Source organism: Ochotona princeps, chromosome 20, assembly GCF_030435755.1.
Source record: "Ochotona princeps isolate mOchPri1 chromosome 20, mOchPri1.hap1, whole genome shotgun sequence".
NCBI lineage: Eukaryota > Metazoa > Chordata > Mammalia > Lagomorpha > Ochotonidae > Ochotona > Ochotona princeps.
This window is the reverse complement of record NC_080851.1, coordinates 17,421,995-17,444,351: the sequence shown is the minus strand read 5'-3', so window position 1 is coordinate 17,444,351 and position 22,357 is coordinate 17,421,995. Positions and strand designations below refer to the sequence as shown.

Sequence of the window (22,357 nt, the reverse complement as noted above, 5' to 3'; positions counted from 1 at the left end):
CAGTGACAATGTGGTTACTGACAGTATTTGGTTTTGGGAAAGACAAAATAGTCCAGGGTTGACTTTTGGGTGATTGGATGACAATTATTAAGGTTAAAATTTAGAAGCAAAAGCTACTTTTGAGAGAAAAGGTGCATTTGGATTTGGCATATTTTAAGGAGATATGAACAGATTAAATCAACTCATGGTGTCTGTGTGAGTGTGAGGGTGAGAGAAAAAGTGGAGCCAGAGAGAGACTGAGGAATCACAAATCCCCTTGGTTAAAACAAGAGTGGGTGCAATCACTCAGAGGGAGTCTCCATAGACAAACAGAAGGCCAAGGACAGGGAGTCCAGAGCAGAGACTGGGAGGGAGAACTCTGTAACGAGACAGCCACAGGGTGAGAGAGAGCAAAAATGCAATTAGATGCACACCAGTTTCCCAGCTACAGCACTGCTGGTAATATTGATCAGACCAATTCCAATGGTATTCTGGAAACAAACCAGCTCATATTTGAATGACTGAAGAATTAGTTAATCAAGTTATTCTTCTGCTTTGTATGTAAATGGAGTAGAAATACCTAAGTGACTGTATATTGTAAGATTGAGACATGATCTTGCAGAGTATTCAGCAAAGTGCATGTCATATGCATATATATACCTCTAAATGTAAGCTCTACTAGTATATCAGAGTGACTGCGTGAATGGGTCTGGTTCCTGAACAAATTTAGTTTTGTAGTCTGGCTCTGCTACCATACAGAGGTATAAACTTGGAATTTATATGCCTTTTCTTCATCTGTAAAATGGGAATGAAAAAGTCTCTACTTTCTGAAAGCATTTATAGGTATTGTACATTTGTTCTGTTCTGAATGAGAAATTATTTTTTAATATTTCTTTTCTGTCATCAAGTAGAAGTTTCCTATTCGTTGTTAAATTCATCTAATCCGGGCCCGTTCTAGTGATACTTTGTAAATACAACTTGTTTTAATAGTGGTTTGCACTTCTCTCTCTCATTCTCTTTGCTGGTCTGAAAGACTTTGTGTGTAAAGACCTGGCGAACTTCCTAAATTTAGGAAAGCCAATAGTAGCTATCTGAGCAGAAGCAAATCAGAGTGTCATGCGTGGGGCAGGCCTGTGGAAGAGGAGAGGTGGTAGCGAGGCTGGCCATTTCCTCACAGGAGTAATGGGGGCTTGCAGGCAGGAGCCGGGGCTTGCAGGCAGGAGCCTGGGCAGCAGCCAGAGTGAAGCAGTTCTCTTAGACCTACCAAACCTCAGAATGGGTGGAGGGGAAAAAAGTCACAAAAGCTCGACTTGCCATTGTTCACTGATGTAAGAGCTAAAGAAATGAGTTTGAGGCACGTGAATTGTGCCCTGAAAATCACGGCTCCTACGTTACACTCATACCATGTACCAAGAAATAAACATCTTCTTGTCTTCCTTTTCCTGAACTAGAGTCAAAAACCATTTGTTTACCTTTGCTCTGACCTCAACAGCCCTTCCTTCCCTAGGTATTTGCTCCAGTAGCAGCTAACACAGGTTTCTGCTACGAAAAGACTTACTGTGGAAGGCTAAGTGATCTATTAACATGAACATAGTTCCAGCTTTAAAACGTACTGTGTTCTGATTGTGCTACATTAAGTCAGGTGATGGCTGCTAGGAACACTGCTCTGAGTATTGGAGGCAGCCTCCCTTTTCTTGAAGAAGAAGGCAGATACTCACAATACATTTTTAAAATACATTTTGTAGGTTTTTGTGGGATCAATGCTCACTGAAACAAGACGGCCAGGTTTTTTGTTTGTTTGTTTGTTTGTTTGTTTTTTGATTTTGTTGTTTTTTTAACCAAGTGCCCCAGGCCTGAAAATCAAAGAAGCAGGATTTTCTTTATTGCAACATCTTGAGGTCACAATAATAAATAATTTTAAAAAGCACCATGCATTGAATGTGATTAAAGCTTACAATTTTTCCAAAGCACTTTGAAAAAAAAAATAGCATCTAGGATGTGCTTGACACAAATTCCATTCACATGATTATTACCACGAAGCAAGTGGTTCAAAATCATTGTGTTCACTTCACACATGAGTAACCTAGACGAGGAACCTGCAGTGAATTACCCATGGCCATGCAACCATCCAAGTAAAAAAAAGAAGAACTCATAAGCTAGTATTCAAATTCTAAATCCAGGAATCTCTCTTGCTAGTACAGCCTTCCAAGGAATTGTCTGGGGAGCAGAGAAAATAAGAGACAATGACCTAACCTCAAATGTCCAATTTTGACAGTAGACTTCAGTGTTATTAATAAACGCAGAGCCTTTAAAGTGGTGTAGTGGGAGGGATCTGGACTTCTGAGTCAGAGCCAAGCTCAAATCCCAACTCTGTCATTGATTAGCTCTAATCTTGGGCAAATAATTTAACTCAACTGCAAGATGTGACTCCTTCCATGCCAGAAGGAAGATTTAATGAGCTAAGAGAAGGTAAAGCCAGCACTTAACGCCTTATAAGTTCTCAATAAATATATATCTCTATTCTTACTTAATGCAAGAGAATAAATAAAGGAAAACTGTTTATTTAATATCCAATAATAATAAAAATTCCCCTTACTGGAAGAAAAAGAAGAAAATAACTGACTCACCAGATGCAGAGAACACAGTAAGAAAAGGCAACTTAAATTGGGGAGCAGAAGTACAGCATCCATGGATGAATTCTTGCTTTCCCCTAAGACTTTGATAGAGCATCCTAGAAGAGTTCACGCCCATGACAGCAAAAAGGGACTTCAGAGAGTTTCATTTGGAATAACCATGAAGTTAAAAAAGAAGAGGAAGGGAAATTAGGCAAGCGGATGGGCTGCACGGAAGGAGAGATCTCTGTGTTCTTTGTCAGCCACTGTGATTTGCCCTCCTATGCCCTATGAACTATGTGTATAACATCATGGCTTCTCTTTTTGACTTACAAAGAGAGGAGAGCCACATTTGGGGCTCACCTGCAATATGTATTTATGTTAGCATGCAGTGCTAACATAAATCCTGGTCAAACTCTAATTTCAATTTATTTTTATTGCTATACATTCTTTGCTCCAATTTTAACTCATACCACTTTGTATTAATTTATGTACATCTGTAAGTCTCTTGACATCATTTTACGAAAAAATAGGCATAAACAAAGAAAAATAAGAATGCAAATAAGGAAATTATTAATTTTTCAAAATAGGTTTTTTTTTCATTACTGCTTGCCAGACCTCAGACTATTCCTTAAACAATCATGGAAGCACTAGACTTCTTCTAGTTTTTAAGGGATGTTAGGAAACACAAGGCAAACTTTCAGTTAAATAGGAGAACTCTATAGAAGTGATCAAGATAAAACAAACAAATAAAACATTGCCTTTAGTTTTGAATAGTTTCCCTGTGTTGGGCCTTTATTGTAGCAGAGTAGGGAATTCATTGTTGAGTTATTGTAAATTCATTCCTAGGCTTATTCCTCCTGGTTCATTCTGCCTATAAAGGCAGAAAAAAATAAACATTTTTGGTTATTCAGAATAAAAAATTCCCACATAACTCTGGCCATTGTTTCCTTATGAAAGAGGAGATGGTATCTGTAATTTTCTTTTCTCCCGCACTGACTAGGGGATGGTTGTTGCTTGGAAGGTCATCTTTGGATACTGTGAGCAATAGCCATCATGCGGGGAATGGAACTTCAGGAACAAAGGAAAACAATGTTCTTGTACCGTCTCTGAAAGTAGTTAACCAAGAGATCTAAGTCTCTAGCTGATTACATGAAGACAAGTCAAATTTTGCATCAGTTGACGTCAAAGGTTTTTGCAACTGCGGTAGAGAAAGATAGAGAAACATACACACATATCTTGGAAACCATCTGACTTTTCAATGCTGGTACATGTAACAAAACTACAGTTTCAATTGCTCTGCACAATGTAACTAAATTTTTATCAGAATCCAAACCAAATATTTGGCATCTTCGGACTATTTCTTTGAGATGTTCTGTAAAATGGTACACCTGAATCTATATTATTAACAAGGAGGCAGACAGAACAAATTCATCTCAACTCATTTTTCCTGAAGATGCAGTTAATTGCATGTGAACAATGACCCCAAGACTAGAAAGAATTTTGAATAACATAAGATTAATACGTAATAACAAGAAAGTTGACAGAAACTCAAGATTACTCTGAAAATAAATAGTTTTGGATTCCAAAGCAACCACTTCCAATTTTTTTTAAATGAAAAATGTTTTCTTATTTTCATCACTGCCATCCTCAAAACCCTAATAATTGGATGATGCAAACAATTTGGAAGACTATTTTTACTCAAACTGCTGATTAAGCGAAATTAAGTGGCTCGCATCAGTTGCACAGTTCCCCTTCTCCCTGTTGTCTTGATGGTGGTGTGCTTTTGCTCACACAGTCCTGGCCATGAACTTTTAGATACATTCCCCGACTGACATGTGCCCCTGCCCTGCTCCTTAGACTGTCGAGAACATCCTGATTCACCTTCTGGTATTTTGGGCCTTGGTTCTCTCCTAATATACAGACCCTGCTGGGTTTTTTTTAATTGTGAAAAATCTCATAGACCTACAAATTTCTATCCTAGCTCAACTGGACTATAAGGAAGAACTCTATCTCAGCCCAGAAGATTTTCTCTCCATTCCCAGGGAACGTTTTTGACAACCACAGAGAAGCCAGAAGTTAAAGAATGAAGAATAGGGGCCACATGACTTCTTTCCTGGTCAGAAATCATTTTGGTTTCACACATGCAAATTCCACATGAAGGGAGAGGAAGAGACAGCACCATGAAGGGTATGGGCAGACTCCTCTTGCGTTGAAGAGGCCCCTTGAAGTGGAAAGATGAAAATGTTTGGGGGACTTTTTTGAAGCATACTAACCACCCACAGGGACAACCAAACCCGATTATATGGAATTTATAATTTCATCATGCCGATATCAGAACCAATGTTAAGCTCTTTCTGCATCCTTACTATCAAGTGTCAGGGTCCAGCTGTAATGATAGGGCAACTTGCCCCGTAATGTGTATCATGAAATAGCATTTGTTATAGGGGAAAGGATTCAACTAAGTTAAAGCAGATTTAGAAGATCCTGCTAACAGAATTTAAGATGTGAGGCCTTCACTGTGCTCCTAGATGGAGTTTTGAAAAAAAAAAAAACTGCTGGTATGTTCCAAAATGGATACTTGTCAGACCATGTTCAACATAATAATTTCCAATTGTTTAAAAACATTTGTCACTTAGGGTATCAGAGAGTGAGTGAAGTATACTTGTTTACAAACAAATATAGACTGAGAGGGGTAAGCATTTTTAGTCACCTACCCAGCAGTGGCTTGCGTCCATCATCTTCTCACCTAATCCTGATTGTGCTCACACTCACCATGTTTCCCAGCACAGTGTGGAATTCTCTCCTGGTGCTAAAATGCTTATTGATCCAAGCTAACTGAGAATTCCAGCTCCTAGACCAATGATTGACCAAGGGGGTGGACATGTTGTACAATACTGACTGATGAGGAGTAACTTGGAATTTCTGGAAAAGTTTTCTTTGCTCTTTATGAAAATGAAAATAAGAAAAATATCTATTTTCCTGGCTTTGAGCATTGCTGTGTGCACCTGTGATGCCGACAATGGTCGTCTGATGACTTTGAAGACAGAAATGCAAAGATGATTTCAAAACACCCTAGATCACGGAGATAAGAATGAACTTCTCTGGAATTATACAGCACCCAGAATTCATTTTTAGATAACAGAATACACACCTTTATTTATGAGGCCACTTTCAGTTAGGTATTTTGGCGCTTGCTGCAGAATGTATCCTACAGGATCAAGAAGTCATCCCCAAAGGTACAGAATCTAGAGATGATTGGGTTGAGGTAGAGAAGGTGCAAAGAAATGGCATGCCCAACTTGTGGATGACAGACTTCTTGATTACTTCTTGATCAGATCATTTCCTACTCGTCATTCTATCATACTCTTATATTTGGAATTGCTTCTTAATTGTAAGGTCATTTGCAAGTGAGTATGCATTCCACCAACCAGGGTAATGGGAATTTTTTAGCCAAAGGATTAGAAACTAGACCCAACATTATATTTATTGCCTACAACCATAAATCAAACCACCGTCAGGAGGTTGAGAAACAGAATAAACAATGAGGTGGCTGCTGCCTGATCTTTCAACAGTATATGGCAAGATTAGACATGCTGAACAATTACACCAAGCTGTAAATATATATTCTATGTTTAACCTGCAATCTTAAAGTTGTTTGATTTTCATTATTAATGTTTGGACACGCTCATGGTCTTAAAGTCTAAATCCTTTATCTCGCTCTGCCATGTTATTAGATAAAAGGGTAAGTGCTTCTTAAAACATCGCATTTTGCATCCCAGACCTTGCATCTGAGTATGGGGAAGCTGGTGCCCCGATGATGTGACTGGCGGACCCCAGCACTAAGGCATTCCAGAGGTGACAGGGCTCTATTTATAAGTGTGAGAAGGGCTGTGGGTCTCCTGGGTGTGGGAGTTGTTTAAATTGTAAAGTTTCCGAGTCTTGCAACAAGTGCTTTAAAAAAAATTCTGTTATAAATAAGTCATAACATATTCTTTATAATGCCAGGGCCACCATCCTGCCAAAAAGGCTTTTTTTGGAGAGAATCCTACCCTCCCTTTAGCAGCCTGAACTCTACCTAAGAAGCTGATTCATATGATAGATCACCATCATTGAAGGCTGCTGGGCACCATTCCCATTGGCTCTTTGAAAATAATCGTTATTCTGACATAAGAGGTAAAGCCAAACTAAAGCGTCTTCTGTATTTGGAAAAGCTTCTGCATTTGGATCATGGCAGCCCTGACATGGCAAAGCTGAGAGCTGCAGAATCATTTGACCCCAGGACCTACCTCCTCTAGGAGAAACTTTGATGAGATGATGACAGCAATGTTACCACTGTTCACGTCTGCCACTGAAAGCCCGCCAAATTGGCAACCAAAGCCGCACAAAGCTAATCTTGTGCTTAGGAAACCGTCTTTCCTTAAGTACTAACAATGCTTGCATTCTCACAACTCTATAAACTACAGACTCTCCTTGAATCTTTCCTAAGAACTTCCTGTGGGCTCTTCACGTGGCAGCAGCCTCAGCATTGGCGACCTCATTTGTGTGCTGTATTGCGTTTGCCAGAGGGTGGCTTCTCCAGTCTTGAAGTCATTTCTTTCCTGTTGCCTATTCCACTGATTTTTTTTCCCCTTTGAAGGATGCTTATTTTGTAGCTCCTATGATTATTTCCAGTTTATTGAAAACCTCTCTTAAGGAAGCACAAATGAGCTTGAAAATGAAACCTGATGATCCATTGTCTGTAATAGACTTTGGTGTTTGAAAGCTCACCTTCCTTGCTAGACAAGAGAGTCTGCTTTCTACTTAGAGTGCGTAGAAGCAAGATGACAGCAGCATGGCTGGGTTAGTCACTTGTAAGATCTCATCTTGTTTTAGTGAAATTTGCATACATGGCTACTAATTAATTCTTATTCAATCTGAATTTAAAAATGAGTTTTAATTATATAAAACAATTGTTGCCCAAAAAAAGATTGTATGAATTTATTTGAGCTTTGAGTGCCCTCTACTGGAATAAGAAAAAGGTTGAAAACAAAAATCAACAGCCCAGAGATCTTGCTTGATGCTGTCATAATGAGGAAAATAACAGTAATAGCAGGAACTCAATGGCTCACTCACAGTGCCCTGAAAGTAGTATTTTTTCCTGAAAATTATTTTAAAACTTACCCAATGGTGCACATGTTGTAGATTTTATACTTCTTAGAAATCTTAATGATAATCCCCAGAATCATCTCTTCAGTTGGTTGGCCTATTCTTATTCCTGGGACTGCATGACTCCAAGCTGTTAGCTCTGCGTTTATAGCTTTGGCCTCTGGAGCAAGTCTGAACTTGGATTAGCTGCCATTCTTAAACCCTTTCCTTCGCAAACCACAGGTGATTTCAACTTCCATTTCAGCGAGGCCTTTCTTCCCCAGCTTGGATTCCCTCCAGTATCACCTCTTTCCTACTCTCTTTGCTTTAATTTCTTCTGCAGCCATTTCTTGGCCTCTCTACTCTAGCTCTGACCTCTCCGACCTGATCTCCAGATGCTCTCCACACCACAGTGCTCTACTCACTGTCTGCAAAACCCACCCTGATTCCCGCCCTCATCTCTGTTAACATAGGCTCTCAGTCCCTCATTTCAACTTATTTCCTAGTTTGTCTGGACTTCATGGTTTATCATTTCAACCGTATTGTCATCAGCTTTCTGTATTCCAACAACCCTTGGATCTGCTGGATAAACCTTGAAAATGGTTTATTTTGTAGCAGCCTAATGATATGTTCTGATTAATGCTAATTTGTGTGCCTCAGAGAACTGCTGGAAAAGGTCTTCCTGCTTTGTTTTCTGGCTAATGATGGATTCTCACAGCTACCTTGACAGGAAAGGTCAGCAATCACTCATTTGTTCATTGCTAACAGAATATGTCAAGCCTTGACTATTTTTTTTAAGTTTATTCATTTTTATTGGAAAGCCGGACATACAGAGAGGAGGAGAGACAGGGAGGAAGATCTTCCATCCGTTGTTTCACTCCCCAAGTGAGCCGCTGCGCCGATCCGATGCCGGGAACCAGGAACCTCCTCCAGGTCTCCCACGCGGGTGCAGGGTCCCAATACATTGGGCCGTCCTCAACTGCTTTCCCAGGCCACAAGCAGGGAGCTGGATGGGAAGTGGAGCTGCCGGGATTAGAACTGGCACCCATATGGGATCCTGGGGCTTTCAAGGTGAGGACTTTAGCTGCTAGGCCACGCCGCCGGGCCCTTGACTATTTTTTTGTTCATAAGATTTGGTTTGCTTCCCACATTTCACAAAGCAAAACAAAACAAAAAGCCACGGAGGCTCCTGGCTGTTAATTTCCTGCCTACAAACTTTTCATTTGGTCTTTATTTCTATATATTTGTGCCTTCATCCATGGGAGATGGAGTCTCTGCCCTACTTTCTTTTGAACTTTTTCTCTGCCAGTTCCTTCCTAGGGTTTGCTCCAACAATTTGCTGATATTTTCTTCTCTCCACAGTTCAATCCTTCTTGGATTCCTAGCAGATACATCCAGATGCTCCTCTGTTCTCTTCCCCATGCTCCTTCCAAAACAAGGCATGACCCCTTCCAATTTTACGTCTCCAACAAACCACAGTTCTGTGTCTCTTCTGTTTCATTGGGAAGGTTCCTGATCCTGGACTCTTTGCCTCTATGTTTCATAAACCACAACACTTCCACACCATGCATGCTTTTGTCACTAATCAGCAAATCATCTTACAAATGTAACCCAATGCCTCTCTTGCAAGAGGTTGCAAGATTATCTGCTCAGCCTTCCTTTGCTGGCAGAGCCTAGGACAGCTGTTAGCATTCCAACCCATGCTCTACCAAGAGGAAGAAGATAGTGATCAGTTGAAAGCCATCTTCATTGTATTTTGTTTTGTTAAGTAAAGGAACAAAAGATTTGCATTTTCAGATTTATTGCTTCATACACAACAGTATTCATTTGGGTTGTAATATTCTAGTAACACATCTCAGATACACTACTTAGAAAAAAACTTAAAAGAATCAACTAGAATATTATAAGAGCCAAAATGAGTTTGGCAATATGGTTGGTTCTGCTATTAGTGTGCATAGTGATGCTTCCTAAACCACAAGAACTGATTTGTTAAGTAGAATTCATTAAAAGTAGTATAAATACAAAATACTTTTATTTTTTCTTAACTTTTCCACAAACATTTACCTTCAATCAATCATACTGCAATATATTTCCATGTGTCCCTTTTAACAGTACTGTAGGAAAATTTCATAAAATTTTATTTATTGAAATGTATCTAGATTAAATATTTAGTCATAAACTTGATTTAAATGACTTTTCGCTTCCTCTTGACACAGGTTTGAGATCAGGCACTAAGGATCAGAAATGTGAAGTAAGACCTGGTCAGCTGTTTTAATTACACATTTCCCCTCCCTACCCTCTCCTCAAGTTGGATTCCTCCACCTTGTTGCAGTATTACAGTTCAGATCCAGTCATGGTTCCCTCGTTGCAAGCATGTACCATGCATACAGATCAGCATCTTATTGTCCAGACAAATTCAACAGTGTCTTGGGAGACCATCCCTGATCTGAAAGCAGAGCTGGCAGAATATCATCCCGTCCAATGAAAAGCCACAACATAATATCAACAAAAATTCACAACACCATGGAGTTAATTGACATGGTATTGAGCGACCAATATGTTAGAAAATGCAAGTTGTTAACCACATCCTGTGACTATTTCATTGACATTTCAATTTTAGTTTATACACAACCAGTTGCTATACACCTTAAAATGGCTATCCCTACTATTCAGCTGTCTATTTTCACTTTTATATTTAGCAGTTTACAGTATTAAAGCATAATTTTTACTGAACTTGGCAAATTTTAGGATAATTCAAACTGGCCTATAACTCTAACAAGGCATATGTCAACAGTTGAGGCTCAGAACAGTTTTAGGAGAGGTATGCAGAGAAATCTTCAATACCTTAGTGAGGAGTAACTAATCTTTGTGTCCTACCTAGTAAGGTATTTGTGAGTCCAAGCTGACCATTTCTTGTCTGGTTTTAAGCTTTCCTTATTGGTCTCTGTCTATCTAATCTAACTGGGGGGGGGGGGCTCTGGAGAGACCCTGATGATCATTGCAAGACAGGGTGGGGATCCAAAGTTGGAAATAAGTAAGGACCAGAGAAAACTCCCCTCCCGAGTCCCAAAGGGAGTTTACTGTTCTTCTGTTTCTGAGGTCCACTCAGGGCTCCCGGCTATTGTTCCGATGACATTAGATCCTGTGAGGAAGGATCTGGGCATCTTCCATCCCATGTGGGAGATACAGAAGGGCATGGATGACCTCAGAGTTCTTGGCCTACAAGGGCAGTCCAATTCCCTGTGGTCTCCTTGGAAGTTGGGATATGGCCCTTGGTGCCCATACTGATAGTCCTTGGTGAGGATCCGGGAGTCTCCAGGGCTGGGATACAAGCCTCCTCCTGTCCGCTTGTTCTACTCTGGGGTCCTCCCACCCCTCCCCCGCTTTGTGCATATGACCTCCTGTTAAGAGGTTGTCAGGATCACTCTTGATTCCCCCTGTATGTCTATAGTTTTGCTATTGTCTAATGCTGATCCGAGTCTGTTTCTATAAGTTACCTGTTATATTCTTGATAGGTTATACTTAACGTCTTCCTCACACATTCTAAGGAGGTGGAAGATTTCTCTGCTCTCCTGCCCCATTCCATATATTTATTTTAAATGTTTGATAAGAGACCATCACACAATGGTCTTCTTGGCATGAGATCCTGCTGAGACACAGTTTCCATAGGTGAACACACTGGGCAATGTTACCCTTTCTTCACATTGATTTGTATCAGGAGATTCATATAAAGGAATATTTAGAAAACAATGAATTGGGCCCGGCGGCGTGGCCTAGCAGCTAAAGTCCTAGCCTTGAAAGCCCCAGGATCCCATATGGGCACCGGTTCTAATCCCGGCAGCTCCACTTCCCATCCAGCTCCCTGCTTGTGGCCTGGGAAAGCAGTCGAGGACGGCCCAATGCATGGGGACACTGCACCCGCATGGGAGACCCGGAAGAGGTTCCTGGTTCCCGGCTTCGGATCGGCGCGCATCAGCCCGTTGCGGCTCACTTGGGGAGTGAATCATTGGACGGAAGATCTTCCTCTCTGTCTCTCCTCCTCTCTGTATATCTGGCTGTAATAAAATGAATAAATCTTTAAAAAACAATGAATCAAAGCTAGGTTATTAGAGGGGATCTGCTAGCTGCTGTTTCCTTGGATTGATCCAACAAAACATATGAGAAGCTTCCAGGAGAGCTGGATTCAGGATCACTGTCAGAGCTTGTGCTGAGGATAAGTAGAGTCATTTACGGCAATGCCAGTTCCACAGTTCCTGAGCCAATGTCTAGAAATCATGTGCATCCTAGCAGAGGCGTCTGAGGCACCTTGTACATGAGCACAAACTGACAGAAACATATCTTGGAATCTGAGCCTGGTTTGATCTGAAGTCACCTCCAGTGTGAACAGGCTTGAGAGGAGAGGCACTTCCCTCCATATCTCGATTCAGAGGTCGTGCCTGGGGTTTTGGCTTTGCCCTGGAATGACTGACTGCTGGTCTTGGTGACAATATCATGCCAGGGAAGCAGCACTAGAGAAGGAGTCTGCCTTGAGGAAAATGACCAGATTTTCCAGTTTCCACCTTTGCAAAGGGTAGTTACTACTGATCCTTCCAATGAGAATGTCTTTGTTAGGTATGTTCAGAGGAAGAGCCTTCTCTTGATCAGAGGGACAAAGACTTGGAGTCAATATGATTTGTGCTTCAGAATCAGTATCACCTCATTTTGCATCCTGAGATGAAAATCATATGGCTATCAGCATTTCTATATAACATTTGGAGAGTTCCTCTCAAGAAAGCTACTTTGTGAACCCAAAGAAAGAGCTATGGGAAGCAGAATGCAACTGAATCTCAAATCCAATATTCTGCTGCTCGACCGATGTCTTATTAAAAATGTGTGCTTGTGGCCAAGGAAGTAGGAGGTGCGCTCTCAGCTGTCAGGATGAGAAGAGAGTGCCGTGCCCTGGATCCATCTTTAAAGGCCTGCACACTAAGATCCCTGTCCATGAAGAGGGAGCCATTTACATCCTCTTCCCACATGACAATCAAAATCACACCACAGACTTCACTTTTCTCACTTCTCCTACACAAGGGCTCATGGTTGGGCATAAGATAATAAGGACAGGCTCTGTCACCCACAGCGTAGCAAGATAAGATGTAGCATAGTCAGAAAAAATTATTTTAGGGTCCCCTCCCCCAGAATTTTCACTGGTGACTCAATTCACCCTCTAAGTGGTGAAATGGGCGATATCAGATATGGGATCCTCAGATGCCCTAACTTTGAATTCTGGCTCTACTGCTGACTGCATTTCTGTAATAGACATGCTACTAAACGTCTCCATGCCTCTGTCTCTTTGAAGGGAAAATTCAGCTGTAGTTTATCTCACTAGATTGTAAGAAACACCACATTATTGTGAAATCTGTACAGTTCAGTTGATACTTGCATCATTTTCCACCTGTCCAGCACAAACTCCTATTAGATTTTATAAATAGTGATTCTCTGTAAATTAAGATTTCTGGAAAACATAGCTGCAGAATGCTGTTTAAATCTCTTAGTTTTTGTCATGTCAATTATCATGGCCACTACCATTGAATGACTTTAACAAGTAACAGGTTCCTTAACCTGGCCAGTAAAACCCATCTTATGCTCACATAGTTCTCTGTGTCTTTAATCCTGTCTCCAAGAAGATAACCATTAATTTCAAATATATTAAAGATATCTGGAAACAGAGACACACAATAAAGTGGAAATAAAGACAATGGAAAGTCTAATTCAAAAAACAGTGAATAGTGAATAAATGGTCCTGAGCAACTAATAAATGGTGATGAGGGGGAGTAAAAGAAGAATAAGACAAGAACAAGAAGTAGGAAAATAAAGAGGAAGAAATGACCAGTACACAATAAACAGAAACTCCTCAAGGATTTTGTAGGACATTTCCTTTCTTCCTAGGACTCAGTTTGTTCATCTGTTAAATAGGGATAACAGGCCACATCAAAGTCACTTTGTAGGAATATATCTGATTGCACACTTTACAAACATGGTAAATTTCGGATCACTAACCACACAATTATATATGACTGTTAGGGACTTGTAGATTATTCCCATTGAAAATAAAACATCTCCTTGATTCCTAAATGATTCAATATATATTCGATATACAGTTTAATCTATTTGAGGGTTGCATTTTGCATGTTTCTTGTGAAGTTAGAAGAATATATTGATTGTGGTAATGTCATATCTATAAAAATATTCTTATTGTATCATTTTATAGGAACACTGACTTCATAAATCTTTCACAAGTTAATGAGGAATTGGTTGTTAAATATTTAATACTTAAATATTAAAATCCCTTTCATAAAGCCACCAAATATTCCCAAAGAAATGGAAATACCTATAAAGCATTTAATTTTGGTTTTTGGCCTTCATTTGAAAAGAAAGAGGTGGTTTAAATATCCATTTAGTTACATTCCAAGAGAGGTTCTGTACAAATCAAATGACAATGGACTATTGACTGCTTTAAATTGCTCCCCAAAATGAATATTAATATAAGATCACGATTCCTGAACCACACCCAGTATGGGCAAGACTTCAGAATTTATCATACTTTTGGTTAGGCAATATGAGTATTTAATATGTATTGTTTCACACCCTACTGGGAGCTAGGAGAAGCACTCAAACTAAGTTCGCTAGAGAGCACTTAAATATCCATATTAAATATGAAAATTGTCTCACCTCTATTTAGATAATTTACAAACAAAAGAAAACAAAAGTAAATATTTGTCAATTTGTTTTGCCCTGTGCCCAAATTGGGAAGCAGTGATTGTGTGTGTGTCCACATTTAGGAAAATCTTGAGGATACTCTACAGTAACCTGTGGGAAAGCCTTTGAAAACTTAACAAATTCTCCTGGGAGGATGTAATATCAAATAGAAATAACAATTATCACTGTGGACTGGAATCTTCAGGAATTCATTAAATATATAAGCCAGGGAAATTTTCTGCCCACTAAATTTTCAGCCCTGAAAGTAAATGAATTATTTCTATTATTTTTAGAGTATTGCATGTAATGAGAAAAGCACATTGAGGACAGGACTTTGAAGATAATGATAAGAAGCCCACAAAGGAAGGAGAAAAGGTTTTCTGGGTGCTGGTGAATGTCCCTAAACAGAACAGCTGTTGCAGCATGGCAGGCTCTTGCACTTGGTCATTCAGAAGCACCCAGGACAACAGACTATGACACAGGTGTAGAGTCTCTTGTTTGTATGAACTGGATTCGCCAAACATTTACCAAGTTGAGGATACCAGACCAAGCATTTCAGCCTTCACCTGTAGATCATGAAAAATAGGGTGGAGATGCACAACACCCTCATAAACTTCATATTGTTAACAGAATTAAAAGTACAAGAAGACATCCATATTGGGAAAAAAGATACAATAAAGATGTTTGGATTACAAAAAGCACATACACCTCATGTTCACAAGAACATCTTTTCAGTGAATGCGAAACTAAAAGTGGTTAAACATTTACTAGGAATCAAGTCCATGCAGTTGCCACAGGGCCTTCCAGCGGAGGAGAACATATCCAACACTTGGCCTCAGGAGCAGTGGGGGGGGGGGGGGGTTGATGGTGCAGAGGCACCCAAAACCTGTGGAGCAGGGCATAATTAAGTCCAAATGCCAGAGCAACGTCAAGTTAAAAAACGCAAACTGTTTTCACATAACAATGGTGAGAATGTGTGTTCCCTAAAATATATTAAATACCAGTCACTTTCACAGACAAAAAAAAAGCAGAAGAAAGAAAAGGACCTGTCATTAAAATGACAGATGATCACATGAGAATATGCCACTTGCAATAAAAATCTTTAAAAAAAAAAAGGCATGTGTTCCATGACAGCCTAGTTTGCAATGGCACTGCATGTGCTGAGAACTGAAACATCCTACCCTGCCACCATTGGCAGCATGGATGGCTAAAGGGCAACCTCGGGGGCTCACGATGTTGGTCTTTGATAGGACCCTATGCTGAGAAGAATCCCCCTGTGCATGGCTGAGTTTCTACAAAATCCATAATCATAGTCAAACAAGGGCCCTCACATTTTTTATTTTGCACTAATTATGTAGCTGGCCTTGTCCACAGGCAGACCTATTGCTGGAATTGGGCCGAGGGCAATCTCTGTTCTCTCCTTTCATTAGAAGTACGAAGACAGGTTCGTACCTCAGTGCTGTGGTGGGTCTGGTAGGGAGGGGGAAGGACTGGATGACAGAAGCTCTGGGGCAGCCTGTGCTACCAGTTCCTCTCAGGTCACTTCCACGTGTAAGTGCTTTCTCAGACAGGTAAAGGATGCACAGTGACCTTCTACCGCTTCCACTTGGTCTAACCCATAGTGTCAAACAAGATGCACAGATCACTGGGACAGGAGGGAGATGGGGAACTTCCTGACAGCCAGTCTTTGACTCATGCAGCATTTGGTGGGTGCTTGGAAGATAGAATCTTCCCCCAAAGAGCCTGGACTGACAGTAATGACATTTTACAGTTGCTATACATTCAACAGTTTGCAAAACCTCATTCATAGGCATGGTTAGGCTTTACGGACTATTTTGCTCTTTAAATACACAAGTACAAATACATAGAGCACACATGCATGCACACACACATCCCACATATGCATACATTTTATTATGCTTGAAGCACAAACTTGAACCTTCTCCATCTTGGAGAAACCTTCCTTCCCCTTTTCCTTGCTAGCCATCACCCTGACTTCCCCTTTATACTATGGACCACTGGTGGACACTATGGCCACTTCTAGACTCTCCTTCACATACTCATGGACTGGTTTCTGTCCCTCTTATCACAAGCAAGGTGCTCACCATGGTGTCTACTGCTCCTCTTCTCAAATGAAATATTGCCTCTCCTTCCCTAGGTCTTCACAGTGTCAAGGAGATGCCCATTGGACACTTTCAGAATACTCTCTGTGGCCTTGCTGGCCAGTCCTTTGGTTGGGGAGGCGCTCTTCTTCCTTTGTTTCTATGCAGCTCCCTTAGTGGTTTCCTATTATTTTTCTTGTCTTGCTCTTTAGTCTACTTCATGAATTCTTCTTTCCACAATGGCTGGAGATCCCTAGGAAGTCCTCTACTCCCTGTATTATTTAGTCTACACATTATGTTGGGTTATTAGATCAGTATCTTCCTGTCATTTTGACAGTCACTTATATCAGTGTGGTTTAGTGCCATCGTCTGGAATGAAGGACATTAGGGCTGTATCCAGGCATTTCTACCAACTAGCACTAGGATATGGAGCAAGAGTGTATGTAACTCCCTCAAGCCTCAGTATTTGTGCCCATGATCTTTCCAGTTCTGCCACAGTTATCACAAAAAGACTTTTGTTGTTCACTACATTTTCTTAAGTGCATCTTATTGTCATATGGCGACTAAACACAATATGTAAAAAGCTTTGTCCCTGTGGCACTTCTACTATGGTATGAATAAACAGTGAACAGATGAGCAAATGAACCATTTCATGTGCAATAGTGATAGAAGATGAAGCAGAGTTTTAAAAACATGAATAACCCAATGAGTGTGAAAGAGTGAGCACAGTGTCCCACACAGTTAGAGTGCTCATTATAGTCTGACAGCACCACTCCCTCCACCTGCATCACCTGTAGTAGGGGTCCTCATTCTATGTCTAACCTATGTTACTTCTTCACCCATAGAGACCTCAAATTTAGTGTGCATAATGCCAAATTCATCCTATTGCCATTTATCAATCTTAACTCACATAAATCAGAGTCTGGTTAGATAATCAAAGTTAGAGTTTAATCAGAAAGTCAAAGTGAGAATTATAACCCAGACAGTCTCAATTGGCTGCTGCACATGTTTCCATTAGATTACAGATTTTATAGTTTCCTTACAGCATGGATGTGTGCATTGAGTCAGGTTTAAACTAGACAAGTTTACATCATGGTTATCAAACGTTCAAAATCAAAGAAGGATGGTAATGGTTGGGATAGGATAGTTACTAGGATGCTTAGAAATAGACATAGACTTGGTTATTGATGGAGTACACTATATTCCCACAACGGGGAGGACAATCAATGAGATTTTTCATCACTTTTTCTGTAATAGTCACAAGAAATGAAGCTGAAGCCTTATTATGGTGCAGCAGATGTTTTCTGTATCACGGCATCTGTTTGTTGAAAAGTCAAGCTGAATCTGTGGGACTGAGTGCAAGGTATCTTCACAGCACAGATAATGTCCTGCTGACTTGGGCCTCTCCAAACACCACTGTACTGTTAAATCCACACTCCCACTTTTACATATGTCTTTATATGTCCCACTTTTACATATGACACTTTGGCCAACAGTACCAACATCTCAACTGACCAGCAGTCTTTCTACCTTCTCTTCCAGGCCTGGAAGCCCTAAACTGAATCAGATCTTGAGCTTTTCTTGTCTGTCTATTGTAAGAACTTCATAAGTACCTCTCCTCTAGGCTAATCTTCCATTAGTCCTTTATACACTGGTTGGGATGCTGCATTTGTTCCTACCTAAAACTGGAAACCGAATTGTTATCATCCTTTGTGGGTGTGGCTCAAGATTGCGTAAGAAGGCAGACTCTACCTTACTATTCCTGCTCCGGCTTCCTCCCCACCTTCCCTTACACTTTAGATTCAGGGACATGGAATCATATAAGGCACATCATGATCACAGAGCTGTCTTGTGTTACCCCTTGAAATGCCTTCCACACACTCTTAAATCTCCATCAAAGTCTAAGGCCAACATAACATTGTGTAAGCTTTTTCCTGGTCCCTATATCTATCAAATTTCGTCCCAATGTTATACGCCATAAGGCTCCTACATGCCCTGCTAAAATCTTGATATTTTTACTTAATGTTTTTACCAGGTTCCTTTGCACATTATTTTTGTGACTGTTTCTGCCAGGTGGCCTCTTGAAAAAAAGGAAAAGTAGTGAACTTTATTTTCCCAGGATTCTCTCAGGAGAACACCCCTCCCCCAGTTTCATCCTATAGACTGTGTGCTTATGTGTCTTTCTAGGCTCACTGCAGTTCATTGTGAATGTGTGAAGTCTGGATTTGTTTATCCTACAAAATATAATGTGGGCAATGGTAAAGGTCCAGTCTCAACTGAAATTATTGGTAAATTCCTGCAACCCTTCAAGCCATAGTTCAGCCATGGAGATGCCCTGTTTAATCCATGATTAAAAAGGTCACTTAACACCTCATGCTTCAGGATCTGCTTTCTTTTTTAATGTAACTTAATATTGTTCTCCAAGCACAGTGGAGTAATTCTTGCCCTACTTCTATGTAACTGGAGGATACAATGTGAGTTTTACAAATCAAGAAGACTCCCTTATTGAGGAAACTATCAGAACCAAGAATGGAAATACAGTAATCTTTATTCACAGAGTATATTGTAACACCCCCAGCAGATGGATAGCTAAAACCAAGGCTAATACCAAGCTCCCTCTATAATTATCAATGATAAGTTTAAAGTACAAATTAGACACAAGCTGTCCCACATCAAAGTGCTTGGGTTCCACCTTCACTTCTGGCTTCTGATTTCATATTCCTGTTATGCAGCAGGCGATAGCTCTTGTCACTCATGTGGAAACCCAGATTGAATTCTCTGCTCCCAGCTCTGGCATGACTCCGCTCTGGCCATTGTGAGGAGTGAACTAGTGGATGAGAGATCTCTGTCTCTCAAGTAAAAAATTTTCTTGTACATCTTTAAATGAGCACTGTAAGTGACTTGTAATCGTAATAGTAATAAGTAGAACAATTACAAGAATATAGCTTATAGATGGTGCTGTAGTATAGTAGGCTGAGTCTCTTCCTGCAGGACCGTCATACCATAGGAGGGCCCATATGAGTCCTGGCTGCTCCACTTCTGATCTGCTTTCTGTTAATGTGTCTGGGAAAGCAACAGAAGATTGCCCAAGTGCTTGGGTTCTGGCACCCACATAGGAACCTGCAAGAGGCTCCAGGCTCCTGGCTTCTATCTCTGGCTGTTGCAGCCATCTGGGGAGTGAACCAGTGGATGGAAAATCTATCCTTCCTTTGCTATCTATAAATCTGCCTTTCCGATAAAAACAAACAATTCTTTTTTAAAAAAAGACTTCAATCACTACTCCGATTACCTTTAGCATCTTCACATTCTGTTATGTTTCAAAGTGACCTAACCATCATATCGAGCACCTACATCACCACCACCCATCTTTCACCTTCTCTTGAAATCACACTATGGCTGATGTATGGAAATTAATGCAGGTATGCCAAGTAAAAATCTTCCCAAATATCTTAATTATTTTCTGTCTTTCCCTCAGTACATGTAATCAGCCTTAGAATCTGCCACTTCACCCCAACTGTAGTGTTTGCCTCACTAGCACATCAAAAGACTATTGAATGTTTTTCGTATGTTTTCCTTTTTCATGGATTTCTAAACTCTCTTCTAAGCTACTCACATAGTTGTCCTATCGCAGTAATCTTCTTCCATTAGGAGCCCTTCAAATAATTTCCAAACCTCAAGGCAATTTGGACTTGAAAGTCTTCTGTATAGAGTCATCACCTAATGGGTAAATGGAAATCTAGCAGCATAAGGAGTCTCTGTCTCTGGCCCCTAAATGCATTTTCAAGTTCATCCTTTCTGTCCCCCAAGCACAGTCTCTATCATAACCCATCATGCCTTTCTCAATGCCACAATTCTCCATGCTTCCTCATGCCCCCCTTGCTACTTTTCCTTCTTTACATACTCCTTCTGCAGAGCTATTTTCTCATAACCCTGCTTGACTATCTCACAGGATAACTAGATGACTCCTTCCTTCCTGTGTTCCTAAGTCTCCAGTCTTTCAACAGAAGGCAACCTTGGTGTTCTAGAAAGACTTTCTGCTAATTATATTAATACATTATCTTTGGTACATACAATACCTATTACACTAGAAAATCCCAGGGTCTAGATGCATAGTCTGGCTTTGGTTGGACACTGTGAAGTTCAACCATCAGCATTAATGCCTGGCATAGATTAACACTCCAAAAATGCTTCCCAGTAAACAAAGGATAAAGTCCATGAGAGCCTGAAGAGCAAAGCATCAATCAATCCATCTAACATCCAGGAACATGTATTTATTTCAATAAAAAAGAAACGTGCAGTCTAAAGGTATTCAGGAGTATTAGTTTCTTATTGCCATGATGATCAGAAGCTTTTGAAAATGGCATTAACTTTTAATTCCTTACAGATTAGGGAAAGGGCACATTAACTGACAGAAGATGAGCTCAAAAAGAGATGTTTCACAGAGATCTTTTGAGAGTTGACAAAACTGCTGAGGTACGGAAAAGGCCAACTACAGAAAGCAGGAAGAGAGTGAGGGACTGAGGACTGAGTGATTATTTGGAATAAAATGTAAAGATTTCTGTCCCCTGGAAGGCATTGGTACGAAAAATGAGTCCCTGGCAATGAGAATAAGGGCAAGTGAGAAGCTAGAACCCCTATTATCACTTAGGAGATGTTTTATTTTGGGGTGCACTGTGAAGGGGATAGAGTAGTTCTTGCTTGAAGAACCACTCAGACACTGGGCTGTAGCAGTATCCAGGGCTGTTTAAAGAACTACAACATAACCACTTCTTCCCTATGTAATTACTGTAAGCCTTACCGTGACATCTCCAGTGTAGTAAGGGATCGTGTGAGCCCAGGCAGAACCATTTGTGTTCAAGCATATACTGAGTCACAGTGACTGAGGAAAGGATATCATAAAATAGGCTAATAGATTTTTTCCAAGTTCCTTGGTTTTCTCTGAGAGAGGTGTTTGAAAGCAGGGCAGGATTATTTGAACTACGATTTGTGTAGGTAAGGTTTTCATGAATTTGGAGAGAGTAGGAGCAAGTCCTGAGATATCAGTGAGCATGTTTGTCAGTCTGAATTGTTAGGAAAATGATATTTCTAAAGAACAGCTTTTGAGGTAGCCAAATTAAGACTCTCAGATAAATATAAAATGAACATGTGTCAAAGGCCTTTATTTGTCTCATTAATTAATGACAAAACCATTAGAAACTGGTTCAAAGCAGAATATGATTTACAGAGACGTTCTCTACTGGACAATACGTTTGTGAATAGCACTAAACATGAGCCATTTGCATTGCTGTACACAGATGCCATTTCTTTAAAATCAGCTTTCTTCTCTCCTACAAGAGTTGATCATAGTTCAGTATACATATCCCTCTAAAGTCAAAAAATTCCCAGAGGAGATTCTCCTTGGAAATGTCTGGCATTCCACTGAAGGAAACCCAGCAATCTCTTTTTCTCCTCCATTTCCAAGGGCTCAACATTTTTGTCCAGCACTCTGAAATCAGACATGAAAACTATTTCACACTCAATTCTCTTCAGCTTCTCCTGACACAGTGCATTGTCATTACTGCCAAGGGAATTTTTAGGCAGAAAAGTAGAAATCACTAAAATACACAATGAAATTAATGCAGAAAAAGCTTATGAAATGCTTTAAAATAAGCCAAGAAAATTACTAGAATCCTGTTTAACAGACTTACCCTCATTATCTATACTTTACACAGTCTGAATTTTTTTAAACTTTTGTAAATTATGGAGAAATGAAAACAAAGCAATTGACTTTTAACTATAAAATTGCAAGGTAAATCTACATAG

At 40.2% G+C, this 22,357-nt stretch overlaps 1 pseudogene; it reads left to right on the top strand.

Moving 5' to 3' along the window:
* The first annotated feature begins 7,425 nt into the window (after positions 1-7,425).
* The window catches only part of LOC131482719 (large ribosomal subunit protein uL30m-like), a 142,251-nt pseudogene continuing 127,319 nt past the window's right edge, over positions 7,426-22,357 (top strand).